The 20,561-nt window shown below is 44.3% G+C and overlaps 1 long non-coding RNA gene across 1 annotated transcript in view; it reads right to left on the minus strand.

Annotated features, from left to right (window-relative positions):
* LOC135179018 (uncharacterized) overlaps positions 1-18,309 on the minus strand; it is a 38,043-nt gene extending 19,734 nt beyond the window's left edge. The window contains exon 1 of the long non-coding RNA XR_010303854.1: positions 18,146-18,309. This is a non-coding gene — a long non-coding RNA (uncharacterized LOC135179018). The remainder of the gene's footprint in view (positions 1-18,145) is intronic.
* Positions 18,310-20,561: the final 2,252 nt, after the last annotated feature.

Below are 20,561 nucleotides of genomic sequence, written 5' to 3' on the forward strand. Positions count from 1 at the left end.
AGAAGATAAGAACTCTGCTTTCCTGTCATAGAGCAAAAGTTCTGTTCTTCATGTTTTCATGGTTTTATAAAGTGGAAGAAGCTAAAGATGAAAATAATTTGTATTTTTTTTTCACCCCGGAAAGATTCTCTCCTGTTTTGAACAAAGTCAGATCAGAGTCTTCTAAAAAGAATAATATTCAGTGCCCAAATTGACAAATCCAGAGATTTCTATCATAGAATCATAGAGTCATAGAATCAACCAGGTTGGAAGAGACCTCCAAGATCATCCAGTCCAACCTAGCACCCAGCCCTATCCAGTCAACTAGACCATGGCACTAAGTGCCTCATCCAGTCTTTTCTTGAAGACCCCCAGGGACGGTGCCTCCACCACCTCCCTGGGCAGCCCATTCCAATGGGAAATCACTCTCTCTGTGAAGAACTTCTTTCTAACATCCAGCCTATACCTACCCTGGCACAACCTGAGACTGTGTCCCCTTGCTCTATTGCTGGTTGCCTGGGAGAAGAGGCCACCCCCCACCTGGCTACAATGCCCCTTCAGGTAGTTGTAGACAGTAATAAGATCACCCCTGAGCCTCCTCTTCTCCAGGCTAAACAGGCCCAGCTCCCTCAACCTCTCCTCATAGGATTTGTGCTCCACGCAAAGGCAGCGCTCAGAGAAGTCAGAGGTGTTAACACAGGGCTATAAATATTAGAGTTTGAATAGGTCTGAAATAGCTCCTCCTCGTGCTAGGTTTCCCTGCCCCATCCCAAAAGAGGCTTTCTGCTTGAAAAAGTGCAGCACAGAGCCACAAAAATGATTAAGGGAGTGGAACATCTTCCTTAGGAGGAGAGACTGAGGGACATGAGTCTCTTTAGCTCAAAGAGGAGATTGAGAGGTAACCTCATCAGTGTTTATAAATATGTAAAGGGTGAGTGCCAGGAGGATGGAGCCAGGCTCTGCTCAGTGATGCCCAGTGACAGGACAAGGGGCAATGCGTTGGAGTTGGGGAACAGGAAATTCCATGGAAACATGAGGAAGAGTTTTTTCACTGTGAGGGTGGCAGAACGCTGGGACAGGCTGCCTGGGGTGGGTTGTGGAGTCTCCCTCTCTGGAGATATTCAAAACTTGCCTGGACATGATGCTGTGTGATCTGGTATAGGTGATCCTGCTCTGGCAGGGGCGGGGGTTGGACTGGATGAGCTTTCAAGGTCCCTTCCAGCCCCTGACATTCTGTGTTTCTGTGCTACACCTGTACTTGCATGCCTGTTTTTTGCCTGGTAAAATCTAGAGGCAGAAAAAAAAAGAATATTCTGCATCAGGATGTTTGTTTGTTTGGATGTCTTCTCTCCTCTTTTCCTCCTCAATATGACACATGAATTTTTGATCATTTTCCAGTGTACTTCCCAATAATCTTATTATAATAATGAGCAGGTGCACTTTGCTCTTCTCAAGTGCATCTGTTTTGGTCACCTTTGCCTTAGAATACATCTTAACTAACCATTTATTTTTGAGGAACATTGCTATCTTTTCTAGGGTTAAATATATAATATACATATTTTTTTCCATTCTGGAAGAATCTGTCCATGCATAATGGGATTTTCCCCCTAAACATATTTACTAGGGTTTCAACAGAGATCCTGATGCAATTGTTCTGGGTATTTCATGGAAAAGACAGAGTAGCTGAATGCTACTGAATCCTAGAGAAGACAATACAGAGAAAATTTGAAATTCAGAACTGATGACATAATAATCACTGCCTGTTTTTTTGTGAAATTATGGGTACAAAAAAAACCCCAAACTGCCCAAAAAATCAAACCCTAAAGGCCAGGCAACCAGCAATAGAACAAGGGGACACAGTCTCAAGTTGTGCTGGGGAAAGTATAGGCTGGATGTTAGGAGGAAGTTGTTGCCAGAGAGAGTGATTGGCATTGGAATGGGCTGCCCAGGGATGTGGTGGAGGCACCGTCCCTGGAGGTGCTCCAGAAAAGCCTGGATGAGGCACTTAGTGCCATGGTCTAGTTGAGTGTCTAGGGCTGGGTGCTAGGTTGGGCTGGATGATCTTGGAGGTCTCTTCCAACCTGGTTGATTCTATGATCCTATGATTATTTTGCAATCAATGGGAAGACTCCAACTGACTTAAGTGGAAGGGAACAAAACATCACTTGAGCGATTTTCTATGATGTAAGTAGATCAGATTGCTCTTTTCCTTCAGCTACATCACTGCCTGGCCCATCTCTGGAGATGCCAGGAGGCCTTAAAGGCCCACGGGTGGCTGCTCTCTGGCTGTGCTCAGTGGTTGCATGAAGCACTTCAGAAATACGTTACTGGAACACAGATGGAAAAAAGGTCTTCTAACAGTTGAATGCTGAGGACAAAAGAAAACTGTGGTGTCTGAGCAAACAACTGTGTGTAATTGTTGTAGGCAGGGTAAAGGGTTGGACTTGATGATCTGTGAGGTCTCTTCCAACCCTGATGATACTGTGATACTGTGATGATGCTCTGTCCTTGAAGCCAGTGAATATTCTGTCATTTACTTCAGAGGGTGCAGAACCAAACAGGTGAGTTAGAGTCCAGTTCTTGTCCTGACCCACTGGTTGGATGAGTTATGTGACGCCTGATAGCAAAACCCTCTGCTCCTCTTCTGGAGGAAGAGTGCAGTACTGCTCATTTGTGTTATCACAGCCCCTTTTTTTCCTCTTAGTGCCATCTCTTGCAAGCTGTGTCACAGTCTCCCTGTTGTGGCTGTCCGGACTCTTTTCCAAGTCTGGCTTTGTGCTGTGCATACTGTAAGCCTGTCCACAAGTCCCTGGTGCAGTGAGAGCATGCAGAGCTCAGTGGCATAACATGACATCAGGGCTGACCTCCTACCCACCAGGGTGCTGTGCACTGGTGATATGCAGTAAGCAGAGCACACTCTACTGACAGCCTTTCCAGGATCTGCTCTTTCAGAGTGGTGTGCCACAGCACATCTTCCAGACCTGAAACTGGGCATATTTAATCCATGCATTTTAATTTCAGGTTCAGCTTTGGGTTAGAAAAAGGAGGCATTTATAAATTTTACATTAAATCTGTAATTTTTTTTGTTATTTTTTTTAGCTCAGAGAAGAATATTTGGTTCTTCTGGGGATTGCAGGAGTTTTAGACAAATTTCCAGTACAATTTGAGCACTTATTTAGAAGCATAAGGAGACACAAACATGCAGGCATAAAAAGACAAAGAGATGTCATTTGGCCTGTCCTGCAGAAAATGATCACAGTGGCAAAATGGGAGTGACTGGGTACAGAGCCCCTCCTTGGGTTCAGTGCCCCTCCTTGGGTTCAGTGAGATCTGCTTAGAGAGAGGTTTTAAATCAATTTTCCTCTTAGTTTGTTTAGTGCTTTTTTTTTTTGGTCTTGGTTTCAGATGACGAAGATTTCAGCCACATGCTCAGCTTTCTCTTGGTGCTGGCGATTTCACTACTTATTTCAGGCTCCAGCACGATAACGTCACTTCTGCATGGTTCCAGGAGAGCTGAAGTAAACACTCCCATGCAGTGCTCTGAGAGCCCACATACAGTGGCTCATGCTCGCTCTGCCAACAGAGCTGTTTCATCCCAGACACTATATTGTCTGCATAAATAAACTGTAGCAGCAATTCATACACCAAACATTTGTCAGAGACTTTATTTCTATTTTTGCAGCTTGCAGTAATTATTTCCTCATAGGGAAACTGATTCTGCTTATATGGACTTATCTTGAGATGGAGCATCTTTTCTGTACTTTCCTTATACTTATTATAAAGAAAGATTATTCATCTCTAAATTTATAGCATCTAGACATGTTCCCACTTGCAGCAGCCAGGGAGTTATTCACTAAGCTCTTCTCAATACCTGTTTAAAAGAAACCCCAAACTCTAATATTTTCTGTTCAAAAATGACCAGAGTCTGCCTTTATCATCATACTTAGTAACAGCTTTTTGGTCTTATGACATTACAAATCCACATTTTTCTTGACAAAATCCAGGCCCCTTATGTAAATACTACTATGATCATATTTGTGACCAGAGTCTAGCAAACTCCTATGACTTAAAACGTTCTGCACTGAGTTAGTCAAATTGATAGGTGTTAGTCAAATTGATAGGAAGAAAGCTTATAACATGAACATATAGAAATACTTGTTTCTTTAATTAATAGAACCTTGTAAGACTCATGATAAAACTTATTTCTGGGCATTGCTTTCCAGCTTCATTGACAAACTGATGCTGCAGAGCTTTCAGGCTTTTTCTGTGTGGGGAGGACAAAAGGTCTGAGTTGAAGAGGGAATGTGTCAAGGTTGCATTTCCTGTGCATTGCGAACTTCTAGCTCACTGTTCTTGTTGAAGTAAAAGGTTGCTAGTAATATGTATGGGGGTGAAGAGGGTTACTACAGTGGGATGAAGGAAGTGAATGCAGGTTCTTGTTGCATTAGGTCTGACCAGCTCTAAATCTGTCCTCTAATTTATTTGCATGTTCAGTGTGTAGCATTCACACTTGTGTTTGGGTCTGTCGTCAGAGAAAAAAGTGCTGATCCTCAGCTCTGCTGTGCATGGCTGCCACAAAGCCTCCTTTGAACTCCTGACACATGGCCAGCCAAGGGTTGATTTCAGACCGCTCCAGGTTATGGCATGAGCCTTTGTGTTGCACAACTGACCTGGAGTTGGGCAATGTAAAGGCAGGAACAGTGACCTCAGTGGAGAGGAAAGGTGACATTACTGTGCAGGGACAGTATAAGAATGGTACCTTCACAGGTGGCTACTGTTGTAGAATCTTACAGTCATTAAGGTTGGAAAAGACCTTTAAGACCATAGAGTCCAGCTGTAACCCTACTACCATGACCACTAAACTATATCCTGAAGCACCACATCTACACAATTTTTGAACACCCCTAGGGGTGGTGACTCCACCACATCCCTGGGCAGCCTGTTCCAATGCCTCACTGCTTTCAGTAAAGAATTTTTTTCCTAGTACCCAACTGTCCTGGGTTAACACAGTCCTCTCTTACAAGTTCCCTCCACCCCCATCCCACACAGATGAGAGAAAAAGTAGCACAAAATCCCACTCTGGTGTCGTGGTAGGCCTGATAGGCCAAAAATGGACTTAACCATGTCCTGGCTTGACCAGGCATGATTTTTCTGCTCTCCCCCACTTCTGCTGTGGGGAGAAGCAACCGTGGGAAAGAGGACAACCTGGAGCCACTGTGCCTAAGGGCTCTGGCTTGTCCAAGCATGTTCCCCTGGTCCCCCTCCTTCTGTGCTGGGGGAAGCAACTGCAGGAAAGGAAAATGAAAGCCCTGGCTTCACCTAATAGGGTCAAGCTTGGAAACGTGCCATTCTGATTGGCTAATCTATGTCCAAAGGCCTGTTAGTCTCAGGTGGCATTGATAAAAAGGGATGAGCGGGTAGCATGGTGCTGCTGCTGCCTCATTGCATCCTTAACTGCCTGGAAACTCCACTGCCTTGAGTTTACCAGGAACAGACTCTAAATGCCTGCGTGCGATCAGCCTGCACAGCCAGCGTGACATTGTGCCAAGATCGCACATCACATCGCATCCTGCCTGACACTCTGCAAGGCTTCTGCTGAATCAAGGAATCAAGAGGAACCAGGTCAGGAACTATGCTATACACTCCCAGCTTCCTGAGAAAAGAGTCTGGGAAACTCCAAAGCCTCTAACAGCTTGGAGGTCTCTTCCAACCTGGTTGATTCTATGATTCTGAGAAATAGATCTTGCACCAGTGCTGTCCTCCTTCTGCTCCCTGATACTGTGATGTTTTCTTGTTTTGTCCTTGAGTCAAATACTTCAAGAGTTATCAATTCCAAGGGCTGGGGGTAGGTTGGACTGGATGATCTTGGAGGTCTCTTCCAACCTGGTTGATTCTATGATTCTATGATTCTGAGACCACTGACAGCAGCAACCCCTCCATGTGTTTTGGGTAAATACCTAAAGCCTCTTTTAATTCACTAATTGCTTTCTGCCATAAGCAGAAAGGAGCTTCCTGTGTCCATCTAGTGGATAAGTGGTATAATTAACTGCAAGTGGTATAATTAACCACAAGAATCTTCTCTTCCAGTATAATGTTTGCATTTGTCACTTTAAGAAATAAGTGTTCTAGTTTTGCCTGTTCCCTGTGTGTGTAAATTTCCAAACCATGCATTTCAAACCTTGTGAATAAGTTGTGGTGAGATTTAATGTTAACAAACAGTTTTCATAGTTATTAACAACCTTCACCTGGCTATCAAAATTAATGCAGATGATGAATTTTGCATAATCTGTCACATCTGGGTTGAGATTAAAAGTTTTCATGGAAATGATCCAATGCACTTTTACCCTAGCCTGTTTTCAGCACAAAGCAGCAAAGTGCAGAAGCAGCAGCAGAAGATAGCAACCTCCCTCCCCTTCCCTAACCCAGCAGGAAAGACCAACACCCCAAAACTCAGAAACCAGAAGCAGCAATCTGAGCAGGAAGCCTCTCTTGTTACAATCTGAACTTCCAGCCCCATGATACTTTGCTCCAGCCCAGCACTTTCATTTTGAAACTGGCTTGATGGCAGCACGGTATTGAAGATCCATCAGCAGATTCAATTCAACCCATGACACCAATCTAAATCTCCCCTAGCACATCATAAGTCCATTTCCTCTCATCCTATCACTAGTTACTCGGGAGATGAGACCAATGGCTTCATCAGGCCCCTGACTACCAGAATCATCTCGCTGTCCGAGTTGACATTCATCTTCTTCCTGCAAGGACCAGTCTATTGAAATGCATTTGGAAATTAAGGTGGGAAGGTGGAGTAACAAAAAAACCCTAAACCAAAGCAAGCCAAACAAACAAACCCCAACCCAAACTGAAACAAAACCCCCAAACAAACAAACAAAAACAAACCAGCAACAAAAAAGAGAAATATAAAAATAGAGGGGGAAGAAAATCATCAGGAAGATAGGATCTTGGTTTCTTACTGCTAGACTCCAACAGAAAGCTTTTGAAGTGTTAGCCCACATATTTTCAGATATGTGCCTGGGATCACTCTTGGCTGAAGCTGCTGATCACCTGCTTTTTAGCTACGAGGTTGACTCTTACGCTAAAAGTCTGCTCTGCCAAATCAAATCATCCAAATAATTCACCTGCCGTAGTTAAATCTGACGATTTTTTTTGCAGCCTGTCTCCTGAGTTTTGGAGCCTGACTCATGGTTTCTGTGGAAAACTTCATCTTGGCAAATGCTGAAAGCAGTGGGAGTATTTGCAGCTTGAAGGCACTGTTCAGCGAGAGGAAGGGTGGAGGATTCTGCCCCTCAGCAATTAGTAGACTCGCTTTCTACGAAAGGACGTGTCATTTGGTAGGTTATTTTAGCATGCTGTGCAGATGCAGATTATTTTTTAGAATTTTTAATTGGTGATACCATAGCAACTTTGTACAATGAAAAACAGTCCAGGCCAGATTGTGCTTGACAACCACCCGCCTGTTTTGGGGGTGGCATAAAGCTGTACCAACCCCAGAGAACTTTGAGAGGCTCTCGATGCTCTGAGTCTTGGTGCGGAAGGCTGTTGGTAGGTGGAAATGGATTCCTGACCCAGCAGCTAGGGGGGACAGGTCCATTGCTTTGCCTCTCTACAGGCCTTCCTGTGTCCTTTGGCAGTGGTCAAGATGCTGCAATTAAAACCTTGAGATGTCAGAAAATGATTTGAACTCCAGGATTCTGATCAGTTTTTAGCTTCTGTCAATTAGAGAGAGGAAAGTGTGCGAAGATGTAGTGTAGGGAGTAAATACATGTAACTGAGTGCTTTCTTTCCAGGCCTACTGATGCTGCTGCACTCAATAGTTTTCTTTCAGTGATCATTGAGAACTAGGTTTTTCCTCTGTGTGTAAGTCTTAAACACTGCCTCGCCTTTTTAGGGCTAGAAATCTGGATGCATTATGGTCCACACCAGTCCCACTTCCCTACATATCAGTCTGTCAGGGAGAGAGAGAGAGAAGAGTTTCACATCACATTCCTGATGGAGAGCTTTTGGTGTTCTCTCCTTAGTCAGAGTATCATTTCTCATACCTGAATGCCACACCAGGTGCAAGTAGATCTCAAGTAAGAAAAGAGCCTATACACAGCTTTGTGTAGTATTGTGCTTCCATGCTTGAAATCTTGGCCTTTCTGCTGTGTCTAAGACCTGAATTTGTATGCATGTGTATGACTGTGAGATGTTTTGAAGTCACTGATAGAAATTAAACCAGACTATAGTTGACTGGGTGAGTAGGTTAGGGGCCAATGCAAAGGGGCAAAATGCATGAAGCAGACAGAATAGATGTAAGTATACAAAAGTGGAGGGATTTTGGCTAAAGGATTAATGACAGATGAATCATGAAAGCAATTGTAGTTCCCAGCTCACCTAGGAAAGATAGAGAGCAGACAGTGGCTTTCACTCAGAAACAGTGTCAGGAATAAAAAAAAAGGCCAGGGGAGGCTGAAGGCTTTCTCAGAATCAGAGAATGTCAGGGGCTGGAAGGGACCTCCAAAACTCATCCAGTCCACCCCCCCCTGCCAGCGCAGGATCATCTATACCAGATCACACAGGAACATGTCCAGACATATCTCCAGAGAGGAAGATGCCACAATGACCCTGGGCAGCCTGTCTCAGAGTTCTGTCACCCTTGCAGGGAAAAAAAAATCCTCCTCATGTTTCCATGAAACTTCCTGTTCCTCAACTTCTATCCATTGCCCCTTGTTCTGTCCTTGGGCGTCACTAAGCAGAGCCTGGCTCCATCCTCCTGGCACTGACCCTTCACATCTTTACAAACATTGGTGAGGTTCACCTCTCAGTCTCCTCTTCTCCAAGCTAATGAGCCCCAGCTCCCTCAGTCTCACCTCATAACAGAGATGTTTCATTCCTTTAATCATCTTTGGGGCTCTGTTCTGAACTCTCTCAAGCAGTTCTATGTGCCTCTTGAAGTGGGGGGCCCAGAACCTTTCTAAGGAAAGTGAATTGTGATCCTTACACTGTGGTGGGTAGTTAGGCTAAGGGAGGATCAAAGCAGTGCCAGGTATGTACTATTTATTGTGGACATGTAGCAAAGACTGTCTCTGAGTGAATTTAAAGTTTTTACTTGGAGAATTAAATAATGATTAAATAGTGATTAAATTGTGCCAAGTGTGTGGGGAATGGTAACTCTTGAGAAGGAGTATAGTAATGAAAGAGTAATGTGCAGGGGACGGAATGGAAAGAACTGAGACTGATCCAGGCAGAAGATATGTGAGGAAAGTGGCTGACAAACACAGATATCCCTTTCTGTATGGGAGGGAAAGGAGAGGCATGAAAAGAAAGCCACTTACTTACCTTGATAGTATCAGACTTCCTTTTTCAAGACTCTAGCAGCCCTCTATTATACACAAAGAGGTGTATGGGAAAGCAGCTTGAGTGTTCAGTTCTGGGCCCCCCAGTTTAGGAAGGACATTGAGATGCTTGAGCGTGTCCAGAGAAGGGCGACGAGGCTGGTGAGAGGCCTTGAGCACAGCCCTACGAGGAGAGGCTGAGGGAGCTGGGATTGTTTAGCCTGGAGAAGAGGAGGCTCAGGGGTGACCTCATTGCTGTCTACAACTACCTGAGGGGTGGTTGTGGCCAGGAGGAGGTTGCTCTCTTCTCTCAGGTGGCCAGCACCAGAACAAGAGGACACAGCCTCAAGCTGCGCCAGGGGAGATTTAGGCTGGAGGTGAGGAGAAAGTTCTTCACTGAGAGAGTCATTGGACACTGGAATGGGCTGCCCGGGGAGGTGGTGGAGTCGCCGTCCCTGGGGCTGTTCAAGACAGGATTGGACGTGGCACTTGGTGCCATGGTCTAGCCTTGAGCTCTGTAGTAAAGGGTTGGACTTGATGATCTGTGAGGTCTCTTCCAACCCTGATGATACTGTGATACTGTGAAGAGCAAGTCCAGCACTTGAGAACTGTCTACTTCTTTCCTAGTCTAGATTCATGGAAAAGCTAACGTGGAACATCACTGCGCTAAATACACAAGCTCAAATGTTTTCCCACCCTTATGGGTAGCCTTATGTTCCTGGTCATTCCCTAGAGGTATGTACAAACTGACTTTAAAAATACAGCAGAAGAGGAATGTTGCTGAGTATCCTTTTATTCGAACCACTTCCCTTGGGACTTCAATGGAGGATAACAACCCGGCTGTGGGAAATTAAACATTCTTGAAGCTATGAGCAGACTTTATCATGAATTAATGCTATTGCAGTAGAAAAACACCTGAAAATGTCCCCAGGAGCCTTTTAACAACACATTTTAAACGAATTTTTAGTTTGAAGATGGAATATATTGTGTCTGTGTATATGTGTGCTATTATTAACCTGTAAGGATTTAGCATTGATTATCAATTTCAAGAAGTCCACCAAAGACTAATTGGATATATTTCTGTAGGTTTCTCTTGCCTGTAAAAATGAAGTTCTACATTTGGACTAGTGGTCTATGAATCTTGGAAGTGTTTCTTTCTTAATTAAGGAGAGCCTAAATACTGATCCTCATTCTGCCCACGTGGTCAGTGACTGCATCACTGCCTGGATGTTACACTTTTGCAACGTTGCAATTTAAAAGCATATTGGTTATCACCTATTTTTCAGAACACATTCATAATGTGGACTTGATGATCTCCGGAGGTCCCTTCCAACCCCTAACATCCTGTGATCCTGTAATAATAATTAGCTGAGTGTTTCTCTCAATATTAAATTGCTTTAATGAGAAGCTAAACAGGAAACAAACACCACAAAGCCAAAGCTTATATATTTATTTCTGCATTATGGTATGCTCTCCAAATGCTTCTCTGCTTTATTAAACCATGGATAGCTGCTCCCCTTTCCAAGTAATCTTAGTTTGATTGAAATCTTTATATCAATTTATGATAAAAGATTATCAGGATGCTACTATTTTTTGAGAAACCATATCCCTGCATCTTTCATAAATACTAATTAAACAACTCCAGCTTACGTCAGTGCCAAGATTCATGTCAGCAGTTAGTGCAACTTGTTATTGTAAGATTAATTCTGACACATTCCTTCCAGCACAGCAAGCAGTAGGATCCTGTGCAGCGCTGGGAAGAAGTCATCTCTCTAGAGACTGCCGGTAGGTATCCAATAGGAAGGCAGGCTGCTTTCTTTAACAAGATTAAAAACTCTCTGCTGACATATTCCCTAACTGAATCATCTCCAACTGTAAGTCTCACCACGCAGAAGGAACGAACGTATCACTCATCGCTCAGCCTTCTCCCTTTATGACACTGTTAGGCCATTTGTATTACAACGTTCATTCACCGTGCCTGATACAAGGTTACAGGGCTGGCTTGAGGAACCTCCTCCAGTCTGGTCAGGGATCATTCACAGCTGCAATAATTGGCAATGATTTCTTGACTACAAGAACATTGAATAAAGCTTGCTCCTTTGAGCAATTAGTTGCTGTGAAAGAGAAGTAAGGGGGAGAAATGACCTCATTCTGTTCATCTGCATGTACACTGCTGATTCAGGGGCATTCACTGGGCTTTGCTTAAAGCGGTGCTGGTAGTGGTGTCAGTGTTTAAATGTTACTATTTGAGTTAGCCAAGATGTCATGATTTCAGTGGCCAATAGAAGAATAAGTAGAAAAGATGAACTGAAAAGTTAAAAAATCACTTTAAACTAAGCATGCATAGTTTCAGCCAAGTACAGTGAGAATCACAGAACCTTACAGGCTGGAAGGGACCTCCAGAGATCATTGAGTCCAACCTCCCTGCCAAGGCAGGATTCCCTAGGGTAGTTTGCACAGGAACACATCCAGGTGAGTTTTGAAAGTCTTCAGAGGAGACTCCACAACCTCTGGGCAGCCTCTTCCAGTGCTCTATCACCCTCACTGAAAAGAAGTTTCTCCTCATGTTGAGCTGAAAACCTTCTATGTTCCAATTTGTAGCTGTTCCTTGTCTTATTGCTGCTGACCACTGAGATGAGCTGCCCCCATCCACTTGACACCCACCCCTAAGGTATTTGCCAACATCAATAAGATCTCTCAGTCTTCTCTTCTCCAGACTAAATAGACTCAGGTTTCTCAGTCTGTCTTTGTAGGGGAGATGCTCAATCTGCCAGTCATCTTTGTGGCTCTCTGCTGGACTCTTTCCAGCAGACCCCTGTCTCTTCTGAACTGGGGAATGCAAAATTTGACACAGTTCTGGTAAGTAATCCGGGAAGTAAAGCAATCTGACACACCTTGAAGAATTCCATGCAGTTTTTGTCCAGTAGGGAAATGCTGTGCCTACACACGGACACTGGTATTTCAAGAGCTATGTAAAATGTCGCAGCTACTTAGCAGAGCTCCTCCTCAAAAGAATTGCTTTAATTGTTGGGATTCACAGGGGTTCTGGTGTAATGCCTTTTGGGTATCATTTCGTTTTACTTTGAATGCTTGTGAAGTTGTAGAGTATGGTGACAGGGAGATACGGCTAGACAATGCTTCAACGCAATAAAAAGACTGCTTGCCGAGCAGTGCGCTAGGGACCAAGTATTCTGTCTTGTTTCACAACTTGCTGAGACCCAGATTTCTCAGACCAGTGTAAGCATCTGTGTGTCCAGTTGGCACATGCAGTTGCCATGAGTGTGTGCACAACTGTAACAGAAAGTCCCCTGAAGGGACATTGTGGAGAGGCTGGTGCTGGGCTCTTCTCACAGGTGAGAGGCCTTGAGCACAGCCCTACGAGGAGAGGCTGAGGGAGCTGGGATTGGTTAGCCTGGAGAAGAGGAGGCTCAGGGGTGACCTTATTGCTGTCTGCAACTACCTGAGGGGAGGTTGTGGCCAGGAGGAGGTTTCTCTCTTCTCTCAGGTGGCCAGCACCAGAACGAGAGGACACAGCCTCAGGCTGCGCCAGGGGAAATTTAGGCTGGAGGTGAGGAGAAAGTTCTTCACTGAGAGAGTCATTGGACACTGGAATGGGCTGCCCGGGGAGGTGGTGGAGTTGCCGTCCCTGGGGCTGTTCAAGGCAGGATTGGACGTGGCACTTGGTGCCATGGTGTAGCCTTGAGCTCTGTGGTAGGGGGTTGGACTTGATGATCTGTGAGGTCTCTTCCAACCCTGATGATACTGTGATACTGTGTGCTACTGTAATTGGAGACAGAGCAAGGGGGAATGGCCTCAAGCCATTCTGGGTAGGTTTAGAGCCAAGCCAAACTGGGTAGGCTTAGATTGGATGTCAGGAAAAAGTTTTTCATGGAGAGAGTGGTCAGGGACTTGAATGAGCTGCCCAGGGAGGTGGTTGAGTCACTGACCCTAGATGTGTTTAAGGGTCATTTGGATGTGGTGCTTAAAGGATATGGTTTAAGTTGAATCTTGTAGAGTAGTGTTATAGGTTGGACTTGGTGATGCTGAGGGTCTTTTCCAACCTGGATGTTTGTGTGATTCTGTGAAATGTAAGGGACAGAATAGGTATCTAATGGCCTGTGTACCTAAAGTGATTCAGCAAGTAGAGTACTCCCTCAAAATTGGATCTTAATCATATTGCAGCTCTCAACAACAGTCTAGCCTGACAGCATGGATCCTTACAAGAAGTGAGACATGCATTAGCACATGTGCATTTCTCTCTCTTTTTAATTTCATTTTTCCTAATGAAGTACCTTTTTCTTTTTTTTTTCCTTTTTTCCCTTTTTTTTTTCTTTTTCTCCCTTCCCCCCCCCCTTTCCCCCCCTTTCCCCCCCTTCCCCCCCTTTCCCCCCTTTCCCCCCTTTCTCCCCTTTCTCCCCTTTCTCCCCTTTCTCCCCTTTCTCCCCTTTCCCCCCTTTCCCCCCTTTCCCCCCTTTCTCCCCTTTCCCCCCTTTCCCCCCTTTCCCCCTTTTTCCTCTTTTCCCCCTTTCCCCCCTATTTTCCATTTTTCATTTTTTCCCTTTTTTCTTTTTTCTTTTTCCCCCCTTTCCCCCTTTTTTTCCCTTTTCCCCTTTTTTTCCTTTTTCCCCTTTTCCCCCCTTTTTCCCCCTTTTCCCCCCCTTTCCCCCCCTTTTCCCCCTTTTCCCCCCCTTTCCCCCCTTTTTCCCCCCTTTTTTCCCCCTTTTTCCCCCCTTTTTTCCCCCTTTTTCCCCCCTTTTTCCCCCTTTTTCCCCCTTTTCCCCCCTTTTTTTCCCTTTTCCCCCCTTTTTTTCCCTTTTCCCCCTTTTCCCCCTTTTCCCCCTTTTTCCCCCTTTTCCCCCTTTTCCCCATTTTCCCCCTTTTCCCCCTTTTTCCCCTTTTTCCCCTTTTTCCCCTTTTTCCCCTTTTCCCCCTTTTTCCCCTTTTTCCCCTTTTTCCCCTTTTTCCCCTTTTTCCCCTTTTTCCCCTTTTTTCCCCTTTTTTCCCCTTTCCCCCCTTTCCCCCCTTTCCCCCCTTTTCCCCCCTTTTCCTCCCCTTTCCCCCCTTTTCTCCCCCTTTCCCCCTTTCCCCCTTTCCCCCTTTCCCCCTTTTCCCCCCTTTTCCCCCCTTTTCCCCCCTTTTCCCCCCTTTTCCCCCTTTTCCCCCCCTTTTCCCCCCCTTTTTCCCCCCCTTTTCCCCCCCTTTTCCCCCCCTTTTCCCCCCCTTTTCCCCCCCTTTCCCCCCCTTTCCCCCCCTTTTCCCCCCTTTCCCCCCCTTTTTCCCCTTTTCCCCCTTTTTTCCTCCCTTTTTTCCCCTTTTTCCCCTTTTCCCCTTTTTCCCCTTTCCCCCTTTTTTCCCTTTTCCCCCCTTTTTTCCCTTTTCCCCCCTTTTTTCTTTTTTCCCCCTTTTTTCCTTTTTTTTTCCCTTTTTTCTTTTTTTTCCTTTTTTTCCCTTTTTTTTCCCCCAAAAAAGCACTGCATATCCACAATCAGAAAACTACTAAAAGATAAGCCTTCTTTATCCTCCTGTTTACTGCACCGACTTAAAGCGAGTGAAGCTTTCTTCTCACTTTGGGCAGCCATGTCTACACGTTCTTTGAACACCTCCAGGGACAGTGACTCCACCACCTCTCTCGGCAGCCTATTCCAATGCCTGACCACTTTTTCAGTAAAGAAATTGTTCCTAATATCTGATCATTATGATGCAAAGTAGTCTGTCTGGTCTAGCAATTGCATCAAATGATACTGTTCTAGAATGTCCATTTAGACCCTGTAGTCTATAATCAAGCCCAGCTTGGTATTCAGATACTGTCTTTGGCCATGTGTCTAAATAGCTACTGGAAAGTAAGCAGTTAATATCAGATGCCAAGATATATGTTTTCCAGATGGGGTGAGTGTGATGCTGTTCTAAGCACATTAGTGCATGCAAAAGAAGTATAAACATGGGAGACGACAGAACAGTTTGTAATTTCTGTCTTGGTTGTGGAACGTCAGTGGGAGGCCATCTTTACAGAAAAGAAAGCCAGGAAACATGATGATACTTTTTAACTTAGTCACATGTGGTGCATAAATGACAGATTAGTCCAAGCAGTATCTTGCTTGAAGAATCTAGGCCTGTACAACTGCTGGAAGGCTGAGTGAGATTGGGGCTCATAGATATGTACATGAAAGCCTTGATTCTTTAAACCATCCTGTACTGGAGGGTGCAACAGGTCATGAAGTGAGCAGACATACAGTGATCTTGTCTAGGGGCATTAATCATCATCTTTGTCATTATCCTTTAGAAATGGAGTGATCTTGTGATATTAGCTTAAAATCATAGAATCAACCAGGTTGGAAGAGACCTCCAAGGTCATCCAGTCCAACCTAGCACCCAGCCCTAGTCAGTCAACTAGACCATGGCACTAAGTGCCTCAGCCAGGCTTTTCTGGAACACCTCCAGGGATGGTGACTCCAGCACCTCCCTGGGCAGCCCATTCCAATGCCAATCACTCTCTCTGGCAACAACTTCCTCCTAACACCCAGCCTAGACCTCTCCAACACAACTTGAGACTGTGTCCCCGTGTTCTGTTGCTGGTTGCCTGGGAGAAGAGACCAACCCCACCTGGCTACAGCTTCCTTTCAGGTAGCTGTAGACAGCAAAGAACTCACTTCTGAGCCTCCTGTTCTCCAGGCTAAACAACCCCAATTCCCTTAGACTTCTTTGCTGGTTTTAAGTCTGCAAGAATGGAAGAAAAATATCACAGTATCACACAGTATCACAGTATCATCAGGGTTGGAAGAGACCTCACAGATCATCAAGTCCAACCCTTTACCACAGAGCTCAAGGCTACACCATGGCACCAAGTGCCACGTCCAACCTTGCCTTGAAGTGCCCCAGGGACGGCGACTCCACCACATCCCTGGGCAGCCCATTCTCTTTTTGGTTGTGTTTTTTGTTTGTTTGGGGTTTATTCCTCTTTCTCCTCTTTTCCCCAAGAAATGCTGAATTCTTACACTCATAAGAACTTTCCATTTTTGAACAGAGAAAAAATTGGCTTCCTTATGACCTTCAAGGGGACCACAGCTATTTAATATGACTTTTAATGTTTTTAAGGACATATCTCAAATATTATCAGAAAAGCCATCTGGACAGTTGGGGTTTTTTTTAGGTAGAGAGAAATATCTTTAGACCTCTCAATTGATGCTGAAACTCAAGTCAAGAACTCCTACTGTATTAGTGCATGTAGTGCTACAACTGAAGACAGAGGCAGTTGGGGGCACATATTTAAACTCTATAAGAATTATTGAGAGATTTTAATTTGTTTGTTTGAATTATTTACTTTGAGGTCTGCATGTTATAGCTTATGTAGCACATCTTTAGGTGCAGAATAATATCCCAAAGAAATGAGTGGGAATGTGCTACAAGAGGCTATCAATGGGAAAGGGCATAAAAGAAGAGAAGTTAGTGTCATGAATATATAGGAAAGAGGTGGGAAAATTAATGATAACTTAGATATTTTTGAGATGAAGTTTGAAGTTTCTTCCTTCAGGCATTTTCGAGTTATGAATGTATAAACATTTTGCATAGAACATATGGGAGAAACCAATCTTTTATTTCCACTTGCATAAGTTAAAGCCTTCTGAGTTGATAGGAAAGAAAAGAAAAAGAGGGGGGAAGAGGGAAAGGAGAAAGGAAACTGGAAAGCCAAAAAGCAAATTTGTCTGAGATCAAACACAAAACATTTACATTCAAAAGAAATACTTCTTTTTGGTTGCTGTTTTGTTGTGCTGTTTTAGAAGGAGTTGCAATTAATGGAAGGGGAATCTGAATGGAAAGCAGAATGCCACCTTTGGAAATTATCAACTATGCATGCACACAGAGAATAGATACTTGGTGTATGAGAATTCCTTAATTTAAACCTAAGGAATATGGTTTATTTTATCCTTATGCTTAAATTAACTGCACAATTTCAAATGCATAATGTACATATGCTATAATGCTGGAGATGGTAACATCAGAGTGCTTCTTAAATGTATTCCACTGTTTAGTCTGCTCACTAGATTGATGTATGACAGGTATTCAGGCTGCTGAGTATTATTGAAAGCTGACAAAATCACTGGACTTGCACCAGAAAGAAATAATTAATTCTTTCCCCAAAGCAAAGATTGCTGTTAACCATTCCAGAACGGTAACTGTTAAAGCATTCAGTCTCAGAGATACTCTAATGAAGACAGAAGGTTTATATAGGCTTGGCTAGTCCCCATGGTAACAGCCTTTCTACTGGGTTACCATAGGAATCGTCAAAGCCTTCGTAAGCCTCCCTTAATAGAGCATATTTGCTTTCCAGGCAGACTGGAATATCTGCTAGAGGATACACCTCCTGTTGTTAAATATAAATATAAACAGATTTTGTTTTGGAGTGGTACTCATCTCTGTTTAGCTATGCTACTCTTTGCGTTAGAGTTATATTAAACACTGCAGGCACCTATGATACAGGGAAGCGGGGGAGAACTGAACGGGTTTGCGGACGACACAATCCTCCTGCGTTCCTACCTAACCTGGAGGGAGCTGCCAGCCAAAACGCTGTTCTGTACAGCACTCCTGACACAGCACAGACGTTGCCATTTCACCTTCCCAGGGACCTCGCAGAGCGTTAGTCAGTCTGAAGCTTTGCTGGACAAAAGTCATACAACAGGGAACAAACAAGCAAGGAATGGAGCCAAAGGAAACAAACAGAAGCTCCAGCTGAATGAAGAAAGCAGAACGCGAGCCAGTCGGTGACTTCGGCTCTCTAAGACTTGCAAGACAGCTGTCGGTTTGCATTTCAGAGTAATGTTCCTGGAAGCTCTTACCTGGGCACGGTAGTAGTGGTTTCTTGGATACCTGGTCAGGAACTGTAGCTCCACATTCTTGATCCTGAGGCTTTGTAAGAACAGGGAAGCGCAGCGGTGTGCTGCAGGTTGTGAGGGAACCGCGCACCTACTTGCTGGTCTTGTCATCACAGGCTTCGTTTTAGTCAAAAGACCTTTACATATGAAGAATTTTAATATACTTTTGGTTCTGTTTAAGCTCCCAGGACTAACACAGTGTTCTTCATAGAGGAATGACATTAATAAGATGACTTGTTAAGGAAATCTTGCCAAGATCTTCAGGGCTTGTTATTTTTCCAAACAAATGCTAGCTACATGGCTTTCTACTGTAAAGCTGACAGCATCAGCATGCTTTTATATTCTACTTTCCACCTGGCTAAATTTCATTGTACAGTTTGGTCCTATAAATCAGTAGAGCTGAATCGAAGGACATGGTCTTACAGGCTGACACTAGCAGACAATTTGGCCCTTGAGCTCCAGTTACCAAGATACCAACTTCTGCACATGTAAAGATCTCTACAAAAACATTGGGACTACTTACATGCTTTGGTTAGGCATGTGCTTCCTTGTCTTACCAGTAAAAAAACCCCAATATTTCTGATTGGAAAAAAGCAAAGCTTTTGGAATTACCCAAAAATGTGTTTGCTTTAAACTGCAGATAGGAAAACTGCTCCATACTCTAGTAAGTTTACACAGATTGAATGCTTAGGCATACATTTTATGTTACTCCTTTCCAGAACTGGTGAAAAGTAATATATTTTTTCCAGGAAAACATTTGAATGAGGCCACAAATGTAATTGATTTCACAAGTAACAGAGATGTCTTTATTAAGGGCATTTTTGGACAGTCTAGCTGAAACATGACCTCTCTAGTTACCTAGAAGCGGGCAGTGAGGACCTGAGGGTAGCAGTCATGCAGAAGAGATAGAGGTCTATTTGCAGGGGAAGAGGATGAGAAAAAAGATTTGTAGAAGAGTAAAGGAGGGATTCTTCTGTGCATTGATAATTTAAAGGCTGCTTTAACAGCTAGCTAAGAGTTGCTTTAACAGCTAGCTAAGAGTTGGTGTTAAATGGAAGCTGATCCCACAGTTTTGGTTCCATTGTAGGAACTGATAGAAGTCACAAAGCTGGTATATGGAGCAACAAAAGAGGCAGGATTATGTAAGGTATAACCACATGAGTACTCCTCAGTGTGCTCTCCCACTGCAAATATAGCAGCTTACTCTTGTTGGAGGTCTGACTTCCCCGGCCATGCATTGTCTTGCCGAAGTAGACAGCCCCATGAAGTTCAATTAGACTGAGTGCAAGGTCCTGCACCTTCATAGGGGTACACAAATAGCACAAATACAAGCTGAGTGATGAGTGGATTTAGAGCAGTCCTGCAGAGAAGGACTTGAGTGTGCTGATTGATGAGGTGCTTGACAGGGGCTGGCAGGCCAAAAATCCCACTATACTGTAGACTTCACCAAAAGATGTATGGCCAGCAGGTCAAGCAAGTTGATTCTGCCCCTCAAACTCTGCTCTTGTGAGACTCCACCTGGAGTACTGCATCCAGCTCTGGAGTCCCCAGCACAAAGAAGGACATGGATCTGTTTGAGGCAGTCAAGAGGAAGGCCACAAGGATGATCAGAGGGCTGCAGCACCTCCCCTACAAGGACAGGTTGAGGGAGCTGGGTCTGTTTAGCCTGGAGGCGAGAAGGCTCCAGAGAGACCATATAATGGCCTTTCAGTACCTGAAGGGAGGCTACAGGAAAGCTGGAGAGGGGCTTTTTATTAAGGGCCTTTGGTGATGGGACAAGGGGCAATGGTTTTAAACTGGAGCAGGGTAGTTGTGGACACCTCATCCCTGGGAGTGTTTAAGATCAAGTTGGATGAGGCTTTGAGCAACATGATCTAGTGGGAGGTGTCCCTGCCTATGGCAGTGGGTTTGGAACTAAATAGTCTCTAAATTCTTCCAACTCTTCCAAGCCATTCTAGGTTCTAATGATTTGCTCTGCTCCTTGCCACTGTTAAGTTTTTAATGGCTTCATTTGCAGAAGCTGCCACAGAAGCTTTTGGAAGGTGACAGATTCTCCTGGCTTGTGACTCTCATTTTGAGCTTGCACGGCTGCAGTTTTTCACAAGTATGCCAGGCTGCAAATAAACTACTGCCCTGGCTCTGGCATCCCAGCCCCAAAGCCAGTGTGGTTTATATGTTTCCATAAGAAATCAGTGGTGATCAGGTTGCATTCTTGTGCACATGAACAATTTGTTTGGCCTGCAGGTATTTGGCAGTTTTGTGGTAATAGGAGCTCATTCTAGGCTCCATATGTAGACTATCTGCCAACAGATGCACTTTCTCAGTGAGCAAGGAACTGGGCACAGCATTTTTGTTCTGTTATGTTTCTAGCTGCCTTTAG

This window comes from Pogoniulus pusillus, chromosome 10, assembly GCF_015220805.1.
Source record: "Pogoniulus pusillus isolate bPogPus1 chromosome 10, bPogPus1.pri, whole genome shotgun sequence".
Taxonomy (NCBI): domain Eukaryota; kingdom Metazoa; phylum Chordata; class Aves; order Piciformes; family Lybiidae; genus Pogoniulus; species Pogoniulus pusillus.